Source organism: Mauremys mutica, chromosome 1 (assembly GCF_020497125.1).
Source record: "Mauremys mutica isolate MM-2020 ecotype Southern chromosome 1, ASM2049712v1, whole genome shotgun sequence".
Lineage (NCBI taxonomy): Eukaryota > Metazoa > Chordata > Testudines > Geoemydidae > Mauremys > Mauremys mutica.
Genome location: NC_059072.1, coordinates 86,436,999 through 86,458,629, shown reverse-complemented (window position 1 = coordinate 86,458,629; position 21,631 = coordinate 86,436,999). Strand labels below are relative to the sequence as shown.

Here is a 21,631-nt window from a genome sequence, read left to right as displayed (position 1 = left end):
CCTTGCTGTCTCTTCTAACCCTATGATTCTATCTGAGCTGCCTGGGAGAGTGTCTGGCTGCAGCAGCAGGCTGCCTCCTCAGGCTCAGCTTCAGGTGACTGTGGTCAAGCAAGCCGGAGCCCCCTCCCCAGCATGCTCAGAGTCGGCTCCTATCACCAGAAGCTGAGCCTGGGCAGGGAGAGGGTTGCCACTGTCACCGCTCCCTGCCTTGCCCAGGCTCAGCTTCTGAGGACAGGAGCTGACTCTGAGCAAGCCAAGGAGGGCTCTGGCTCACTTGGCCACTGTCCCTAGACAAGCTGAGCCCTAGGGCAGCCACTGCACTACACCAGGCAGTGTGGCCAGAAAAGGAGAGGCTCTGGCCCTGCCTCTTCCTCTCCCCAGCTCGGGCTGGCTGCTGTGTCGAGTGCCACAAACAGGTGTCTGGGGAAGGCAGGTGGCCAACCCTTCCCCACCCCGACCCCCCAGTGTCGCCCCTGAGCCCTGCGGCCTGCCCAGGCGATTTAAAAGGGCCCAGGGCTCCCGGCCACTGCCGCCACTACAGTGGCAGCGGTGGTGGCTAGGGGGCCTTGGGCAATTTCCCCCTTTGCCCCCGCTGTCAGCAGGCCTGCATCAAGTGGTCAATCTCAACTGGTTTATTAATCAAAGATTAGACATCTAGGATTAATTAGCATGAATATAGAAAGGTAGTATATACCGATTCGGGGTCCAGGTTTGTCCACTTGCACTGGTCCACATTGTTAATATTTTCATGTATTACATTACTTGGTAACCTCATAACACGGTTTGTGGTTGGCTGCATTACTGAGCATTATCCAATTATCATCAAATGTCAACATATTCCATTATGCTCTAAATTTCTGGTTACAAAGAATCATAACAACTTTTAGCCTATTTAACAAGAGCTTAACATGAGTTTAAAACGAGTGCCTTAGCGAATTATTTCATTTTGCTCTTTGCGGTTGGTTACATACTCAAATTTAACATTTTCTGCAAGGTGAATTACATTATTTTGCTAGCAGTTTCCCATTTCTCCTTTTACAATGTGTCTACCTGCTTCTCCCTTTCTTGTGGTTTTGGTTAATTTGTTATTCACTTAGCAAAAAAACAACCTTAAGCAGCTGCAAAAACAGGTTATAAATGGGTCATGCCCTTAGAGACATTTCTGTTCTGTCAGTAGTATATTTTACGAGCATTTATATACCAATATAAAGTCAAATATATCTTTTAGTTCTTGTGACAAAACTTATGAGGGATTCTGGAAATGCTTAGGCCTACATGACATTTTCATCTGTAGAACTCACAGCACTTTACAAAGGCCGGTAAGAACCATTCTCCCAGTTTTACAGATAAGGAAACTGAAGTGCAGGCAGATGAAGTAGCTTGCCCTGTGTCACCCAGCAGGCCAGATACAGAGCCAGGAACAGACCCCAGCTCTTCTGAATCTCAGTCCAGTGTTCTTTCCTCTAAGCCAGCAGTTCTCAAACTGTAGATCGGGACCCCAAAGTGGGTTGCGACCCTGTTTTAATGGGGTCGCCAGGGCTGGCATTACACTTACTACCTGGGGACCAAAGCCCAAGCCCCACTGCCAAACAGGGCCGGCTCTAGGTTTTTTGCCGCCCCAAGCAAAAAATTTTTTGGCTGCCCCCCCCGCCCCCAGACATGAGGCCCCCCCGCCCACCAGTACCCCCCACTCACACCCCCTGTTGCCCCAGCACTGGCCTCCCCCCCAAATGTGGGATCCGCTAGCAGCACACTGCAGCCGAGCCCTGGCCCAGCTGCGACTCTGTCCCCATGCGGGTGGAGCTGCTGGGCAGCACGGAGCGGGAGTACTTCCAGGTGGCGGCACGGCTACGGGGTGGCGCAAAGAACACGGCCCCCTCCCTGGGCTTCGCAGCACTGCTGGTGGCCAAGGTGGATCAGTTCGTGCTCACCGCCCTCACCCTCGACATGCTGGCGGCCAAAGACCTGGAGAGCCCCCTGGACCTGCTGCTCTTCAGCCTCACGGTGCCCTGGCCCAGCCCTGGCAGGAGGGAAGGCAAGGATCTCCGGCTGCGGGGCTACCTGCTCAGCACCGACGAGCCCAGCCGGCCGCTCACCTCCTCACACACTCCAGGAGCCCCTCGCCACCATCGCAGCCCGGGCTCGGCTCCAGGGGACCCCGTTTCCCTCCCTCCCCGGCTCCTTACTCACACTGGGTAGGGCCGCCCAGAGGATTCAGGGCAAAGCAATTTTGGGGGCCCCTTCCATAAAAAAAAGTTGCAATACTATAGTAACATGTATTTGGAAATGTAAAAAATAACTAGTGAAAATTAATTTGTAATAATTTGAAAATACACCAAATACATTATTTAAAAACATTAAATGCTTTACTGGTCTGTCTACATTTGCAATTACAAAATGGGCTGTTGCTGGGTGATGGTGATGGTTGGTGCCAATGGGCTGTCACTGCCTGGAGGTGGTGCTGCTGTTGCCCAGGGCTGGGTGGGGAGCTGGGCTCTGGGGGGTGCCCGGCTCACAGGGGCTGGGCTCAGGACTGTGAGGAGATGGGGTCAGAGGTTGTCTGGCTCAGAGGGGCTCGCCTCAGAGCGGGGGGTCTGGGGTGGGGGGATGGAGCCGGAGGGTGCCCACCTCAGAACAGCTGGGCTCAGAGCTGGGGGTCAGGGCTGTGGGGGGAATGGGGTCAGGGGGGTGCCCAGCTCAGAGCAGCTGGGCTCAGAGCTGGGGGTCAGGGCAGTGGGGGGAATGGGGTGAGGGGGGTGTCTGGATCAGAGGGGCTGGGCTCAGAGCTGGGGGTCAGGGCTGTGGGGGGAATGGGGTGAGGGGGGTGTCTGGATCAGAGGGGCTGGGCTCAGAGCTGGGGGTCAGGGCTGTGAGGGGGATGGGGCTGTGGGGGTGCCCAGGTCCTAGGGGCTGGGCTTGGAGCTGGGGGTCAGGGCTGGGCCTGGGGGGTAATGGGGTCAGGGGGTGTCTGACAAACACCTCCCTGAGACCCCCCCATCCAGCCCCCCTTCCCTGGCCCCTGACCGCCCCCCCCACAGAACCTGTGCCCCCTCCCTGCCCCCGGGACTCCCTGCCCCTTAGCCACCCCCGCCCCGGCTGCTTACCCCCGGCTCACGGCGCGGCAGCCGCATGGCTCCGGAGGGGGCTGAGCTCTTCCCCGCTCAGAGCCGCGTGGGGAGGGGGCGGGGCCGCATGCTCTAGGCTGAGCTCAGCTGTCTCCGCTCGGCCCGGAGCTTGTAGCCCCGCCCCCTGACCACGCAGCTCTGAGCGGGGCGGGGTCAGCCCCACCCCCGCAGACAAGCTGCTGCCGGGCTGTTTAGGACCCGGGGAACAAGCGGAGGAGGAGTGGCCCGTCCCCTGCAGCCAGGCGGGGCCGTACTACCGGTAAGGGGCCCCCCCTCTCCCCCAAGCGGAGCCGGTAGCGCGGCCCTGCCTGGCTGCAGGGGACGGGCCGCTCCTCGGCTCGCAGCGGCAGGATGAGCTGGGGCCCCAGCCCCAACCTTTTGCCGCCCCCTATATTTTGCCGCCCTAGGCAGCAGCTTGTTTTGCTGGTGCCTAGAGCCGCCCCTGCTGCCAAAGGCCAAAACTTAATCACGAGCCCCACCACCCAGATCCGAAGCTGAAGGCCAAGGGTTTCAGCCTTGGATGGCAGGGCTTAGGTTACAGACCCCCTGCCTGGGACTGAAGCCCTTGAGCTTCGGCTTTGTCTCCCCCCACCACCACCTGGTGCAATGGGACTTGGGCAGGCTCAGGCTTCGGTCCCCCCTCCTGGGGTCGTGTAGTAAGTTTTGTTGTCAGAAGGGGGTCAAAGATTAATGAAGTTCGAGAACCCCTGCTCTAAGCCACACTCTTCCACAGTGACATATTGTCATTGAAGTCAATGACAACATTCCCAGGGCTCAGAAGTGACTCTACCTGGAACCAGAGGTGGCTCCAGGCACCAGCACAGCAAGAGTGTGCCTGGGGCGGCAAGCCACAGGGGGTGGCCTGCTGGTCGCTGTGAGGGTGGCAGGCAGGTGGCTTTCGGCGACACACCTGTGGGAGGTCCGCCAGTCCCGCGGCTTCGGCGGCAATTCGGCGGCAGGGATGCAGATGGTGCAACACCAGCGGACCGCCCGCAGGCATGCTGCCGAATCCGCGTGACCAGCGGACTGCCCACAGGCGCACTGCCGAATCCGCGTGACCAGCGGACTGCCCACAGGCGCACCGCCGAAAGCCACCTGCCTGCCATGCTTGGGGCGGCAAAAAACATAGAGCCACCCCTGCCTGAGAGATACTGTAATCAAGGCAGAGTAGATAACTATCCCCCTACAAAATAAAAGTAGGTAATATGAGGGAAAAGCTGGGTGTACCAGCTGCTGCTTAAGGAGTGGAAGTGAAAAATAAATCTAAAATAAAAAAGAGAGACTACAAAGCATGAACAGGTAGTAAAAGCAGCAAAGGACATTAAGAGAAAAATTAAGCAAGCAAAATGATGTCATACTAACTAGGGAATTAAAATGAAATAAGAAAAACTATAAAAATATGTCAAAGTTAAAACAAATATTAAGGAAAATATATGACTGCTGCTAAGTTGAGATAATACAAGACACTGAGAACGTTCTGAAATACTGGAGAGTTATTTTGCTTTTTTTGCATAAAGAATAAAGTAGCAGGCTGAGTGAAATACAGTAAGTATTAATGAAGACCACTGGGATATTAGGGACACAGAATTTACGGGAGACAGATAAAAGAATACTTAGATAATTAAAACATGAATCATCAGGGTCAGATGATATTTATCCAAGGGTTCTTAAGAAATTGGCAGAGGAAATATGAGATCTATTGGCAATCATCGCTGAGAATTTATATGGAAGAAGTGAGGGACTATAGGACTAGCAAAAATGCAAAATAGGACCAAGATTCATTTCAGAGTGCAGGATTGCACTCTGGGTACACAGTCACACTTTACTGATCTATTTGCACTGAACCCTTCTCACTGGGACAATCTGGTGCACCATCCCAGCAGGAAATTGGTAGCAACATTATTACCACTACATAGCTACTGCCAGTAGTATTGGGCTTGATGGTGAGGGACGGGAGGAGAGGATAGTATGTAGCAGAGGGAAAAGATTTATTGTACCAGAGTCAGTCCCTCTCATCAGTAAGACAAGCAAGCATTACCTCTATCAAAGCCAGTTCAAACATCAAGCAGAGGGAGAAGCTATGGAGAAGGGCCTGCCCATAGCTAAGGGAAATAGGGGAAATTGTGACATTACCCTTTTAAAATAATTTTCTTTCTTCACATGCCTTTATTTACTGCACACCTTGCTAGGAATACTGAATTATTAATTTACTCATGGGCTTATATAAGTTTTCACAAACATTAACAAATGTTTTCATAACACTCCAGTGAAATGAGGGAGTATTATCCCCATTTTACAGATGGGGAGCTAAGGCACAAAGAAATTCAGGTCAAAAGTGTCCAATAATTTTAGGTGCCCAATGTGAGACATTCAGGACCTGATTTTTCAGAGCACTTAATGTTATATGGCACTTTATATGTTCAAAGCACAGCTCCCATTGACTTCAGTTGTAGATATGAGTGCTTAGCACTTCTGCATATCAAACTGTAGGGTCCCAAATTCGGCATCCAAATGCGGAATACACAAATATTATTGACCATTTGTGATAAGTTTGGTTTAAGTGACTTGCTGAGCATCGAATAGGAGCTCATTGGCAGAGACAAGGATAGAGCCTCATTATCTAGGATATCATGCAATAACCTTACCATGAAACTATCCTTTCTCTTCCTGGAATCTCCTGCCTCATTCACTAAACACCTTCCAACTTCTGCAACAAATGAGGCAGGTGTCCTACAGATAACAGCCTCTTTTATTACACAATCCTGATTCATCTTCAGAGCAAATCTAGCCTGTACCCTGAATGAGGCAAGGGTCCAGTGAGGAAAAAATAGTATGTGATCATGTAATTAATTAGACTGTAGTATAATGTATACATGCAACCAGGCTGAATTAATGCTGCACAGGTAACCTTAATTCTAGCATTTCCTAACTTGAAAGCTTGACTTTGCAATCTTTATAATGCTCTTTTACTTCATTTTTGTGTGACATTACCTAGGTTTTTAAAAAAGCAAACTTTAAAAAACCCATATATTTTATCCTGTGGCATCATATTTAGACCTACAGGGTTCATAACCAGGGCTGGAACCTTTAGATCCACTATTCAGACTTCCACCACTTGAGCTAACAGAATAATGAATACCAATAGTAGGTTGTCATCTTTGTGTGGACCAGCACTAAAGGAGGATGAGACATATTGCCAGTGTGGTTTACAGTTATTTGCTGACAGTAGAGGAATGGTTGAGACTCAGGAATCTTGGGTTCTATTCCACGCTCTGGAGGGGAGTGTGCTCTAGTGATCACAGACCTTTGTGCCTGTTATCCCCAAGCTTGACCCATTCTATCCCATCCCCTCCAACCTGACCCTGTCCCAGTCCTGTTGCTTCCCCGTCCAAGTCTCATTATCCTTTCCTTCCCAGTCTTAGTCTCCCCTCCTCAGACTTCTCTTCCAAGTCCCAGTCTGCTTGCCAAGCCACTGGCTCCCTTTTCTCTCCCCAGGCTCCTCCTCCTCCTCTCTCTCTCTCTCTCTCTCTCTCTCACACACACACACTTTCTCAGTCTCCTTGTTCAGGCAGTCCCAGTTAACCCCCTTTCCCCCAGCAGTTTGTCTGATCTCAGTGTCCCTCCTTCCGAACTGGCTCCCAGTCTCCATCACCCCTATTTCCCTCACCAGCTCTGAGGCCCAGTCTCCTTGCCCAATCAATCCCAGTGCTCTCCTTGGCTCCTACTCTCCCCATAATTGCCCCCATGAGAGACTGAGACTACGGGTATGTCTACACTTTGAATTGGGAGTGCAGTTCCCAGTTCAAGGAGATATACTCACTCTAGATCTGATCGAGCAAATGCACTAAAACTACTGGATAGCCACAGCAGTGCAAGTGATGCGAGGGGCCAGCTGCCCCAAGTATACACCCGTCTGAGATGCTAGGCATGTACACAGGGAACCTAGCCCCTCCGACTACTTGCACTGCCACAGCTAAACTCTAATTGTAGTGCACTAGCTTGATCAGAGCTCATGTGGTACATGGGATCCCTGCTCTTAGTTCCACTGCCTGGCTCCACCCTGGCCTGGAAAAGCAATTACAGGGAAAGCTGTCTTCATCTCTTTTCCCTGGGGCTAGAGTATGCTCAGTCACTCTGAAAGAATAGCGCATGCGAAGTCCTGTCAACACTAGGCATTGTGAGGGGCTGGAGCATGCTCAGTCAGGATGAAATCTACAGAGATTTTAGTTTTTAAAACTGCATGCGGTCTCTACTGAGCATTTGTGAATTGATTTTTAAAAAAAGCTTAGAACTTGGCCCAATTTGCAGATTTTCACCAGAAAAGCAAAGGGCATACTCCTGACACAAAAGTCAACTCCGGCCGAATTTCTAGTTCCTGCTTCAAAACACAGCAATGCCAGAGCATTTCAAAGAAAAGGTCTCAAGAATTAAAATGGACAAAACAATGAATTTTTTCCAAACCTCATTCTCTGCAATCATGATGGCTGAATTTTCCTCCCCTTAAAAAAGTCAGCCTGAAGCAGATGCCTAGCATGGAAAATGTCAGCCCAAACAGTTAAAGTCTGGCAATATTATAAGCAGCTGTAAACAGGGTCTTATAATGGGAGAAGGAGCAATCTTAATAGGTGGTGCTACCAGACCTTCCTTTAATTTAACTCAAAATTATCTGGGTACCCAATCTTATTAATATTCATCCTCCCTCTGCCATTTCTTCTAATTGATCTTCTGACTGGTAAAGCCCCAGAGTCAAATTCACTGCTGGTAAATTCATTTGGCTTCACTAGTGTTGTACCTGCTTATACCACTAGTGGCCAGTTTGGCCTCCAGTCTTTTACTTAATCCACTTTTTCTGGTAGTATAGTTTCAAGAAACAAGTAATGCAAACAATTTTGCAAAATTCAGGTTCTTTAATTGTTTGCTAAGAATTATTTATGTATTCTTGCCACTGAGACTAAGAGGTGTTATCTTCCCACTTCACCTTGAACTGTCTCTTACAATAGTGTTTCTCAATAGGGTTACCCAGAGATCTTCCAGGGGGTATATCAAATCATCCAGATATTCACCTAGTTTTACAACAGGTTACATAAAAAGCAGTAGTGAAGTCAGTACAAACTAAAATTTCATACCGACAATGACTTGTTTATACTGCTCTGTATACTATACACTGAAGTGTAAATATAATATTCCAATTGATTTATTTTATTATTGTATAGTAAAAATGAAAAAGTATTTTTCAGTAATAGTGTGCTTGAACACTTGTATTTTTATGTCTGATTTTGTAAGCAAGTAGTTTTTAAGTGAGGTAAAACTTGATGGTATGCAACACAAATCAGACTCTTGAAAGGGGTACGGTAGTCTGGAAAGGTTGAGTGCCGCTGTCTTACAACATGCTAACTCCTCATGCTAAACAATCTGTTCCATCTTGTATTTAGCTGTGACACTGAGTACCCTTCCTAGACCTGAAGAAGAGCTCTGTGTATGCTCGAAAGCTTATCACTCACCAGCAGAAGTTAGTCCAGTAAAATATTCTAATTCACCTTGTCTCTCTCATTGTTAGGTTTATATGTTAACAGTATGTTGATGTTAACAGTTAACACACTTCTCAGGCTGCCTGTTGTCTCCAGACAACACTTCATTAGATACGTGTGATTCATGTTTTCAATACTCTCTTCACTAACATGAGGGCAAGAAATTGTATATTACCTCGTGGGTTTTCCTCTTCAAATCTCCATTATAAGTAGACCAAAATGGCATACCCTTAGAGAAGAATAGAAGGGCTGTGCGGATGTAGGATATCTCCAGGTTATGTAAAGTATAAAACATGAGAGAAAGTGATAAATGCCTTTTAGGGGATGAGAAATTACTGAGAATAGAATTCTTGAATTGGAAGGAACTTTTCTTTCATTCACCAGCAGTGAAGGACTAAGTCAGTCATGACATATGTATATAATTTGCACAGCAGCATAAAAAGTCATGTCAGGTAGCTAATTCCTCAAATATTTACAACTTCCAAGTACCCGAGCTGCTCACGTATGGGAGGAGGGCCCCACTTGTAGTGCAAAGGACTGAGGTATTAGTAGTGACTGCTGTTTTTATGGTATATCTGAGATACTAGATACAGGAAATATGTGTAAAGGGGTGGAAAATTGAATACTGTGTGGTTGTGAATGAAGGGGAAAATGTGGACAGAATGAGGGGTTGGACTAACTGAACCAGGTGTGGAAGCATGATTTAGATTGGGAAGAACTAAGTGCTATAGGAAGAGAAGTAGATGTGGGAGTGGGGTGAGAGAATTGGAAGGGAGGAAAGAATTTAATGTAATGGGCAGCAGGCGTGGCCAGGAGCCTAATCAGGTATTCCTTCTCACATTTGAAAGTCAAAAGATTTATTGCTGCTGGGCTAGACAATTAAGACTATGAAAAATCTGTTTTGATGTGTGTAATACACCGCTACCTCAATATAACACCACTCAATATAACATTAATTTGGATATAACACGGTAAAGCAGTGCTTGTGGCAGGGCTGTGCACTCCGGTGGATCAAAGCAAGTTCAATATAACACGGTTTCACCTATAGGGCGGTAAGATTTTTTGGCTCCCAAGGACAGCGTTATCTCGAGGTAGAGGTGTAGTTAATATACTAGATGAGATCAACTTAATAGTTTGTGATTTAGTTTGCTGTAGGTGATGCCATGTGATGACACTTGACATTTTATTAAAAACAATGTCCTGGCGCAACAGTGAAACAATAATACAATAATCAGGGTCCAATTTGTAGAGGGATTTGCTGCAGAATTCACCCCTCACCTAGCCCTTGCCATAAATTATTTTCCAAAATCTAACCTTTCATTTTTAAACAAAGTAGTTCTCTGATTGGCGTATCCCATTCCAGGACTCATTAAGCAAGTCTATCTAGTTTGCTTCCAATTCTTAACCCTTGGATGTACATCATCCCAAAGAAGATGGGAAGGGAGATGGGAAGGAGGCTGAGCCATGGCCCAGCCACCCTATGCCAGTACAAAGAGCAGGCCTAGCAGAACAGGAGACAATATGTTGCAAGCCTGAAGGGGTGCGATAGCTACAAGTTCCTCTGAGCACTGGAGAGTAACTGAGCTCCAAATAACCAGCAGAGCTGAGCAGGAGCTATGTCCCTGATGATTATGGGCTCAGTGCTGCAATGCATTTAACACTCAAGTCCCAGTTCCACAAAGCTGTTAAATAAAACAAGTTTAACTTTACTGACAGGGACATTGGAACAATTTGTACAGTGAGGGTGCTGACAGCCATTGACCCAAACTGTAAACCTGTACATGATGGAAACCACTTCAAGCCAGGAGGTGCTACTGCACCCCCAGCACCTCTAGTTCCAGCACCTATGTTTACTGATATCAGTAGAGTAACTCATGTGCTTAAAGTTAACCATATATTATGTACTTTGCTGGATCAGGATCTGAGGACTAAGGATCAAACCTAATACAGAGAGAAGGCCAACTGGTTAGTGCTCAGTACATGCTACAAGGCACATGTCTACCTTCCTGGAGTCTCCTTCTCCAATGGCTCCTAGTACAATGATGTGGCCTGTGCACCAGTCAAATGCTAATTAATCTTGTTTTATCAGAATGTGGATAGTCTCAAAAATATTATTGGAGAACAATAGCACGGTGTATCGACATAAAGCTCATGGGATCATATTACAGCAACCTTGTTGTTGCCACGGTAACTAGAGTGGGCCAGCAAAATGAGCCACTCAGCAGCTGAATTGGAAAGAATAAGAAAAACACAGCCCACTTCCTGTGTGAAATGAATTACAATAACAAGTAAAGAAAGAAAAGAAAATTGTCAACCCTTAATCAAATGTTCTTATATTTTTAGAAAGAGTATGGAGGAAATAGAGATCATCTCCATTTATCCCTTGGGTTTCAGGAACTTGGAAGGTAAAATTTCTGTGCACACTGTGAAAGTAAATCACACCAGATTGTATAACAGAAATCTCAGGAGTGTGCAATATTAGATGGCAGCTCATTCAATCATACTATGTGTTGTGCCTGCCTTTAGGAGCAAAGGCCCAGATTTTTAAAGATATTTAGGTGTTGCTTATGCTCAGCATTGCAGCGCCGAACTGATTTAGGAGCCTGAGTCCCTTCTGAAAATGAGACTTAGCCAAAATTCTGCTGGCTCCTAAGCCAAACTGAATATTTTCCCATTGACTTTCATGTAAATTAGAGACAGCATTTCTCAGTTGCTTTGTGGCAGCCCTGTTGTGCTTGCAAATGTGATTATCTTTAATTTCTGTTTATTTCTTTAATGTCAATGTTATAGATTACCGTAGGCATAGCAGAATGTCCAGGAAACATAATTAAACATGCTAAATCAACTATACAGCAAAAGCACGTTTTTGTTTCTAATATTTCTCATTTTCAGAGTTAATTTATCAGATTGTTTTTAAAAGACTGAAACATCAAAGAAAACAATCAGTTCAGTTACTAAATTCCTTACTGATGCTTATTATTTTTACTATCATACTGTGGAACTCAAATTTGAGCTAGCCACTTTTAATAAGACGTAGTCCATGCCCCAAAGAGTTTACAATTTAAGTCCTTGATCTTGTGTTGTGATCGTCACAAATGGACTGCTGTCTCTGCATATATCACCGTGAGTTATCAGGGTCAACATTTTAGATCTGATACAACAACTGAGGATGACAAATTATAGCAAGGCCAGAAATGACAAGTTTGATAGAAATAAAATGTAGTTATCTTAAAATGTACATGTGAGTAATCCTGTGGAACTTTTCTAGAGGTGAGGGATGGTTTAAATTTATTACAGACACACTAGTCTCATCTTTATAGTTGAATTCCATTTTTCACTTAAAGCAGGGATTAAACATCTTTGTTATGTGTGAAAAATACAGTGTTTTCTACCCAAACTTACAGCACTTCTGAAATGAAGAATATTTTTTCTGAGAATTTGTTTATTAATTTAACTTCAAATTATTTTTAAATGAATCCTTTAAGAAACTTAGCATCTAATTTAACTGTCTTTTCCTTTGTCTCCAATTATCTTAATTATGTAATAATACGGACTCTTCAAAATTAGTTAAAATTAATTTAAATATTGTGCATAGTCTACTTTTGAATAAATTAGTCTGTAATTAAACTAAATTATTAATAATTGTTATAGCTAATTATTGTGATTATATAGGCTACATACAGGGTTAGCTCAACAGTTCAGGTAATTCTTAAGTGGGTCACTGTGACATCAAAAGTAATTCATCTTTTCTTTATAAATAATTTACATGGAACAATTCTGTTGGTTGTAATGAGGAAGAAGTGTCAACGGTTCTCATTGGTTGATTACTTGGTCCAACTGTCACTGCTGTTTGAAGGTTTCTGGTTGATGCTAGTTTGGGCATCTGTACTTGAAAGACTCCTGAAGGCATTGCTGCCTCAGCTCCTGTGAAGAAACTTTGTGAGGAAAACCCTTAAAACACGGACAGATTGGGACTCAGGAGCTACTGGGCTCCTCTCATCCTCCCTTTCACGTAATGCTGACCTCACCAACATAGCCCTCTAAAACAATAAATTATCTGCAATTGTAGGGCCAGATTTATTAGGAAACTTTGGTTACTTGGAGTTGTTCTACTGGTGAAAAAACCTAGAAAAACAGTTTAATTAGTCAGTGCACACTGGCTACTTTGCACGGCATTGTATACAGGTGAAAATGCCCTGAAAAATAATTTAAAAAAAAAAAAGAATGTTGATACTACATTTCTTTAAACCGTTGCTTGGTAACATCCTCTTCAGGTTTCTTGTTTAGTGTTCATGAATGAATTTTTAAGAAATAGGAAAACCCAAGGCCAAAAACTACAGTAAGTTGAAGTTAAGGGAGAGAGTATGTATCAGTACTGGTAATTTAAAGGTACAAGAATTACAGTTATGATGTAATTATTCCCAAGACAAAAAATTACAAAACCAGAAAAATCCAAATTAAGATTACACCTAAAAGAAATCCAAACACATTGAGATATAGAACTGTACAGTTAAGTCACCTGAAAAACCTTAACCTGCCTGTAGTAACAGCATGGAGGAATTTTTTTTTAAATCTGATGTCTTTATTAATCAATTTAATCTAATTTAGGACCACAAATGTTAAAATGCCTTAATCATAATCAAATGGTTATTGCATAGCATATTAAATCCATTTTTCCTCACCACATTTTATGTACACTCCATCTTTTACTCACAGCTAAGACAAAGTTTCATAGTTCTTCAGGGGGTTTCTCATCAGCAAAAATTTCTATAGTAGCCCTAGAGATCTGATAAATCTTGACCTTCCAGTTCAGATCAAGCATTTCATTTAAGAATGATTCTTACAGAGCTCATTTTCTATTAATGGTGACATACTAGAGAGATGCAAACCTTTTTTCACCTACATTGAAACAAGCAAATTTCTGGTTGTTTGCCCTTTCTGATTTTGAAATGAATGAATGATGCATTGTCTGAAATCGTCACATTAAAAAGAAGCAGTTTTGTGACTGAAAACTCCATTTACCCATTTCCTGCTCCCCAAATAATCTTTTCTGCTTTGTGGAAAAACTATGCCATGCCAGAAATCTATAGGCCTTCTGACAGAGGACTTAGAAAATGAAAAAGAAACAGGTCTTGAGTAATCAGGACATTCCTAAACATTTTGTGAGTGTTTTCCAGCCTTGGATAGTCAAGGACAGCACAGTTCCCTAGGAGATTGTGCTTTAACTTCAGTAAATATACTGTATTTGAGTTAGTAGCATTGGTGGCTGCTAGAAACTTCAACACAAGATCAGGGGCTTACTAAAGAGTCAGTGTAGAATCCTAGGATGAGCTAATCTCCTCTTCCAGTAAAGGGATTTAAAAAAATAGCCCTTTGCCAAAAGGTGAGGACTTTTTGGGTCATGGTTGCATAATCTCTTAATTGTTTTCACAGAGCTTCCTGCTAGAATTTTTCTATGGAATTTTGTGAAGTTAAAAAAGAATATCATCGATTCTCTGCCCCATTCTATTCACTTTGCACCATTCAGGTGGCAATAACTGGGAGGGAATTAACCACAACCCCCTAACTGGTGTATACGAGTCCATAGCAGGCATAGAGCCCCTGTAACTGGCTGTTCTGCCTCCCTTCCTGGAGACCCAAGCACAGGGAGTAGAGATGTGTGAGCAGTCATGGCTCAATGTACTCCAGCAATGTATATGTAGCTGGTGGATAGTCCCTTGGCTACTTGACTTTCCCCTCTTTTTTATCCCTGTGCCCAACATGAGCTGGGCACAGCAGAGAGTTTGTCCCAATGTATTTGCCCAGCTATATTTGGAACCTTCTGTTTCTTTCTTTTTTTTTTCTTTTCATGTCTAACAGGCTTAGGTTTTACAACTCAATTGTTCTCCATAATCTGTGATTTCCTATGAAACAGGCTGTTGTTTTTCTCAAAGGACCTTAAGATCTAAGATGTCAGATACAGAGTTGTCTTTTACTTTAATTTGTTCTTTCTATTCTTATTCATCAAGTTTCTGCCCACTTTTCACATACGCATTTATCTTTGCCTCAAGATTTCTTTCTAGAGTTGTAATAGCACTGAGAACATTTTTATAGACTTATATCAGATGGAACTCTGTTAACAAAGGTAGAACAAGAGTCAGACCAAAAAGCTTCTGCAGGTGATCTACACCCATCCACCCAGAGTCTCTTGCAACTTCATTGATTCAGTATTCAGATGGCATAATGATTTCTCTGGTTGCTGCTTTAAAGTTTCTCTGCCATTTTTATTTTAACTAACAGGACAGAACCAGACATAAGGAATGTTATACTAAAATATTTCCAGCAGAGAAAATAAGTGAAGAATAAGTGAAGGAAGATTAAAGATGCATATTCAAATTGAGTGGCAATGAAAAACACACACCCATGCCTGCCATTCTGAAATGCCTTCTTAATCATCATGTTTTGATGTCTTAAGAGGCAAATCTTCAGAGGGTTTTTGTTCCTTAAGGATATAGTGAACATAAACTGCTGTACTGGTTCAGACCAATGGTCCATCTTGTCCAGTATCCTGCCAGTGACATACTTCAGAGGGAATGAACAAAACAGGGTGATTTTGAGTAATCCATTCTCTCTTGTCCAGTCCCAGTTTCTGGCAGTTGGAGGTTTAGGAACACCTGGTGCATAGGGTTACATCCCTGACCATCTTGGTTGATAGCCATCAATGGACCTATCATCCATCAACTTATATAATTCTTTTTTGAACCCTGTTATAGTTTTGGCCTTCCCAACATCTCCTGGCAATGAGTTCCACAGGTTTACTGTGCATTGTGTGAAGTACTTCTGGCTTCCTATTAATTTAATTGGATGACCCTGGTTCACGTGTTTCATGGAGCAGTAAATAACACTTCCTTATTCATTTTCTCTACACCATTCATGATTTTATAGACCTCTAAAATATCCCACTCCCTTAGTCATCTCTTTTCTAATCTAAAGAGTCCCAGTCTTTTTAATTTCTCCTCATCTGCAAGCTGTTTCATACCCCTCATAATTTTTGTTGCCCTTCTCTGCACCTTTTCCAATATTAATCTATCTTTTTTGAGATGAGAAGACCAGAAGTACACACTGTATTCAAGGTGTGAGCATACCATGGATTTATATATTGGCATTATGATATTTTCTGTCCTATTATCCATCCCTTTCCGAATGGTTCCTAAAGTTCTGTTAGCTTTTTAGACTGCTACTGCATATTGAATGGATATTTTTAGGGTACTATCCATGATGACTCTGTCTTGAGAGGCAACAGCTAATTGAGACCCCCATCATTTTATATGTGTAGTTGGTATTATGTTTTCCATTGTGCATTACTTTGCCCTTATCAGCATTAAATTTCATGTATCATTTGCTTGCCCAGTAACCCAGTTTAGTGAGAGCCATTCACAACTCTTCTCAGTCAGCTTTGGACTTAATTATCTTGAGCAATTTAATATCTTCTGCAAATTTTGCCATCTTATTGTTTGTCCCCTTTTCCAGATCATTTATTAGTATATTGAACAGCACAAGTCCCAATACAGATCTTTGGGGGATCCTGCTATTTACCTCTTTCCATTGTGAAAACTGACCATTTATTCCTACCCTGTGTTTCCTATTTTTTAACCAGTTACTGATCCATGAGAGGACCTTCCTTTTTATCCCATAACAGCTTAGTTTGTTTAAGAGCTTTGGTGAGGGACCTCGTCAATGGCTTTCTGAAAGTCCAAGTACATTATACCAGCTGGATTACCCTTGTCCACATGTTTGTTGATGCCCTCAAAGCATTCAAATAGACTGGTGAAGTGTGATTTCCCTTTACAAAAGCTATGTTGACTGTTCCCCAACATATCATTTTTATGTATGTATCTGAAAATTTTGTTCTTTACTATAGTTTCAACCAATTGTCTGGTACTGAAGTTAGGTTTACCAGCCTGTAATTGCCAGGATCACCTCTGGAGCCTTTTTTAAAAAATAGGTATTACATTAGCTATCTTCCAGCTATCTGGTACAGAGACTGTTTTAAGCAATAGGCTACATACCATAGTTAGTATTTCTGCAATTTCATAGTGGGCATATTGTTGTTTAAAAGGAATATTGAACCTGTTTAGTTTGTGTTTAAAGTGAATAAATACTGTCTACAAACCTAGAAATCTTTTGCTTAGTCTGGATCTTAGAATATCTTTGAGCTGTTTAGTGCATTAAAGGTAGGCCATTACTGACAGAGATGGCGCTCTATTGCAACTCTACTGACCTAGTCAAAGTAAATTTATGTTTATAGAGCGTATATATATATATATTATATCCACATATATCACCCCTGGAATAAAGGGACATATTTGGAATGGCTATATTAACCATGGGTGGAGAATGTCATAATTGATATATATGGGTCTGTGATGGGGTATATTCAGCCTTTGCAGCTCCCTATTGTGGGCCCATAGTCCTACTACACTGCACCCCAAAGAGGAAAAGAGCAGAGAGTGAGAATCCTCCAAGCTTGCCTAGAAAGGACTCCCCAGAGTGGCCATTTTTGAAACCAGAGAGACCTGGTCCTCCAAGGGATAGAGGGGCTAGCAACAGCCAGTCAGGGCCCTGCTGCCCTGACCTTAGCAGTTCAGTTCCTGGCTGCGACCAGAGAGGCAAGGAAGGGTATGCCTCTCTTGCCAAAGGAACTTGAAGGATAGACAGAATTTGTTTTCTCGCTGCATTTTGTGTAGCTGGGTTTGCAGGGAGAGGGAGGACCTAAGAACCTTAATGCTGTGATGAGGGTGAAACTAAAGGGGCTGGGTAGGAAAATGCCAGGAGAGTAGCCCCTCTGGACCTAGGCTGGTTGTTGGAGGCTCCATCATGGTTGGCACCTACCCTCCTATCATGGAGCAGCAGCCCAGAAATACCAAAGAGAAGAGGTTAGGCAGACCATACTAACAACCCGGTGGTATGTTTTCACTGTGGGAAGCTGGGGCACTTCAGTTGGTCATGTCATGGAGTATGATTTCCTTCATTGCACCACGACCCCCTTCTGACAACAAAAATTACTACATGACCCCAGAAGGGGGGACGGAAGCCTGAGCCTGACTGAGCCCTGCTGCCCTAGGTGGGGGAGGGCCAAAACCCAAACCCAACTGCCTTGGGTGGGGGGCCCAAAGCCAAAGCCCAACGGCTTCAGCTGCAGGCAGGGGGCCTGTAACCTGAGCACTGCTGCCCAGGACTGAAGTCCTCAGACTTCGGCCCTAGGAGGTGGGGCTTGGGCTTCTGATTCAGGCCCCAGCAAATCTAAGGCAGCCCTGGTGACCCCAATAAAACAGGGTCTGGACCCACAGTTTGAGAACCACTGTACTACACCCTGCCCAAAGAAGCAGGAAGCTGAGAGGAAAAGAGCAGTGATGGTGGGTCCTCCAAACTTTTCTAGAGAGGAGTCTCTAGATCAGCCATTTTGCAAACCACAGAGACCTGGTCCTCCAAGGGCTAGAGAGTCAGGACCACAAGAAGAGCAGGGGCAAACCTGAGGCTGGAAGTACTGGAGGAGTTCACAGTGAGGTTCCAGGCCAGGGTCGATACCAAGGGTCAGAGTCTGAGCCAGATCCTGAAATCTGACTCAGGAGACAAAGTCCAAAACAAGCTGAGGTCAAAGCCAGGAATCTGGAAGCAGGAATGGTTGTGGCAGCTACAGGAGATCTGCACTGTTGCCTGTACACTTCCTGGAATGCCCTTTGGGTTTAGATAGGGTGGGGAGCCAACCAAGAGCAATGAGGCTGCTGCCTGTCCAACCTCTTGAGACAGGACTTCCCATAGTCTATCTCCAAGCAGGTCAGGGGCAATGGAGCGTAAGCTGGTTATAGCTGCCACTGAGTGGCAGCGTGGAGATATTTGCTGCCTGGCAGCTATATAAGCCTGGGTTCTAGACCTGCTGAGCCTTTTATTGAGGGTCTAGCAACAACTAATTAGGGCCCCGCTGGCCTAAATGAAAGAAGCTGCCTGGCCTTAGCAGATCAGTTGCTGGCTGGGACCAGAGGAGCAAAGGAAATTGAAGGATAGCCAGAGTTTTTCTGGCTGCATTCTACATAGTTGGGTATTCAGGGAGAGACAGGACCTAAGAACCTTAACCCTGAGATAAGGGTGAAGCTAATGAGGCCCAGGGAGGGAGCAGCAATGAGTTGAATCAAGTAGTACATGGCAGATGTTTGTAGGGTCCTTGGGTTGAAACCTGGAGTGGTGGGTGGGTCCTCGTTCCCCTACTGGCCATAGGAAAAGTTCCAAGTGGGGGACAGACCTTTGTTTGGGAGAACATAAGAACAGCCATACTGGGTCAGACCAATGGTCCATCTAGCCCAGAATCCTGTCTTCTGACAGTGGCAAATGCCAGGTAATTCAGAGGGAATGAACAGATCAAGTGATCCATCCACTGTTGCCCATTCCTAGCTTCTGGCAAACAGGGACACTTCAAAGTATGACTTTGCATCCCTGCCGATCCTAGCTAAAATTGTACAGGCTAAAATTCAGCCCGAACAAATGGCTGAATTTTAAGGGCCCAGAGCCAGGGCTGATGACCCTAGCAAGGGCAGAAAGACTCTTTATTTATTGGACTCTTTAATACGCTGGGAAGGTGTTCATTCAGACTTTGTGACTTGCTCGAGGGCCCAGCCATTAAAGACCCACCAAAGCCAGTTGGTAGCCTACAGGGGGCATCAGAGGGAGAAAAGGACTACGAGCATTAAAGAGGTGAGTGCCCTGTTACAAGGTCATCCCAAATGAATGCCAGTAAAATCTTTATACTACACTATTGTGCCATTTGTTTATTACTTATTTACAGAAACTATTTTAGAAATTGAAGGGGGGATTAATATGATTTTTCATACCTCTCCATTTGAAAAGCCAGATTGTCTTTGTCATGAGTCCAACTGCTGTGTAAAAATGGCTCTGTCTTACTCAGCAAACCTTCCTGTGTATTCAGAGTTCTATCTGCTTACTTCCATGGAAACAAGTAAGATCTTACTACTGACAGGTATGCAGAACCAAAAGACCTCTGGGAGAGTGAACTGCATTCTTTCCTGGCCTATGCATCATTAATAGCTGAGGCTAGACAAATTTACACTGGAATAACAGTGAGTCTAATTAACTATTGGAACATTTTACCAAGGGTTGTGGTGGATTCTCCATCACTGACAATATTTAAATCAGGATTGGATGCTTTTCTAAAAGTTGTGCTTCAGGAATTTTTGGGAGAAAGTTTGATGGCCTGTGTTACACTAGATAATCACAATAGTCCCTTCTGGTATTGGAATCTCTGTACAGAATTGCTGTCCAGAATTCTTATGCAAGACCTCCCCTTTGTGTTCAAATTCTGATCTGTTATACCTGGGTAATTCCACTGAAGACAATAGGGTTGCACAGGTGTAATTAAGGCATAATTTGAGGCTAGACATGGGACTGCCAAAAATCAGCATTTAAAACCTGATTAGACAGAAAAGCAACCTCATAGGAAAGGCTGTTCTCATAAGATTTCCAGCCCAGGTGCACATTTAAAATGAATATCCAAGCCTTATGAGATTCATCCATCACTAATAATGCATATTCAGTGTGTTCACAGAAATGCTACAGTAAGTCGTGAGTAAGTAATGTGTTTGCTTTATTGACGTGTTAGCAGCTTTGCTTGAAACAAGTACTTCCTTCCAACACTGATTCACATGCAAAAAGTGTTTATTGAAGGAAAACGCAGCATAAAATGAAAAATATTTGATAACTACTTTAATTGCAGGGAACTGTAAATAACTAATTTTACAAGTCTTACAATGCCTTAAATGTAATTTTAAAAGACTAATTATCAAACAGGAAATTGCTATCTTGATAGTTTGATGCAGATTAGGCCTGAAGAAAAAAGTGCACTGTTTGAAAGTTTATTGTAAGATGAGTTTTATATTTTTAAACTTTGGATGGTTTATTTAGCAGTGTTTTATCTTAACTGTTAAATTAGCTGAAGAAATATTTTTAAAAGAAGAGTAGAATTTAACTTACAAAAGCTTTAAAGCATGCTGGACCTTAGCTGGTGTAGATCACCATAGTTCTATTAAAGTCAATCACGAGGAAATACGTTCAAGGGAATGAGGTCACATTAATGTAGAACTGGAATAAGAGGGATCTGAATCTGGCCCACTACAAGCAGTCTCTACAGATCTTTCCTACTTCAATTCAAAGCTGAAAGAATTTGCTAAGGACTATAGAACAGACATAAGAAACCTACAGCATCAAAGCCTTTGGTGTTTTCATTGAAGGTGGATCAAATAACAATACCAATAGTTAAGATTGATTGCATATGTCTCTTCCAGTGTAGGTGTGTGCACGCCTTGTGCACAGTTGTCGGAGAACTTTTTCCAAGCAGTACCCATTGGGGCAACTTGAGCACCCTCTGTTGCCACACACCTCTGCATGCTTGTACACCTCTACCTGTCCTCAGGAGCCAAATATAATGCTGTCCTCGGGAGCCAAAAAATCTCACCACATTATAGGTGAAACCGCGTTATATCAAACTTGCTTTGATCCACCGGAGTGCACAGCCCCACCCCCCTGGAGCACTGCTTTACCGCATTATATCCGAATTCGTGTTATATCGGGTCACGTTATATTGGGGTAAAGGTGTATAAGGACAGAGCCGCCCTGACACCCCTTAGTTCCTTCTTACAGCCAGTGATGGTTGTTGGAGCACTTCCAGTCCTCTATCACACGTTTATTTCCCTCACACTTGTATATAGTTTTTTTGTCATTTAGTAGTTACTTAGATATAGAGTATAGTCAGTGTTAGTGATGGGTTTCAGTTTTTAGGTCCTTTTTGGACCAAATTTTATTCTTGGTTCCACCTTTTGCTCTTTATAAGAAATTGCTTGACTTCCCTCAGATGGAGCTCATTCTGTGATCAGGGTTTGCTTTGCCCCAGTCTCTCCAACCCAAGGGCAAGCCATTTTACTAACAAGGCAT

The 21,631-nt window shown here is 44.0% G+C and overlaps 1 protein-coding gene across 6 annotated transcripts in view; it reads left to right on the top strand.

Moving 5' to 3' along the window:
- The window catches only part of ANKS1B (ankyrin repeat and sterile alpha motif domain containing 1B), a 764,239-nt gene that overhangs the window by 460,511 nt on the left and 282,097 nt on the right, over positions 1 to 21,631 (top strand). Inside the window, exon 3 of one of the 6 annotated variants that reach the window (XM_044981837.1) lies at positions 10,997 to 11,058. The exons of the other annotated variants lie outside the window; for them this stretch is intronic. The gene's annotated coding sequence lies outside the window, so the exon portion shown is untranslated. The remainder of the gene's footprint in view (positions 1 to 10,996; positions 11,059 to 21,631) is intronic. 6 annotated transcript variants of the gene reach the window in all.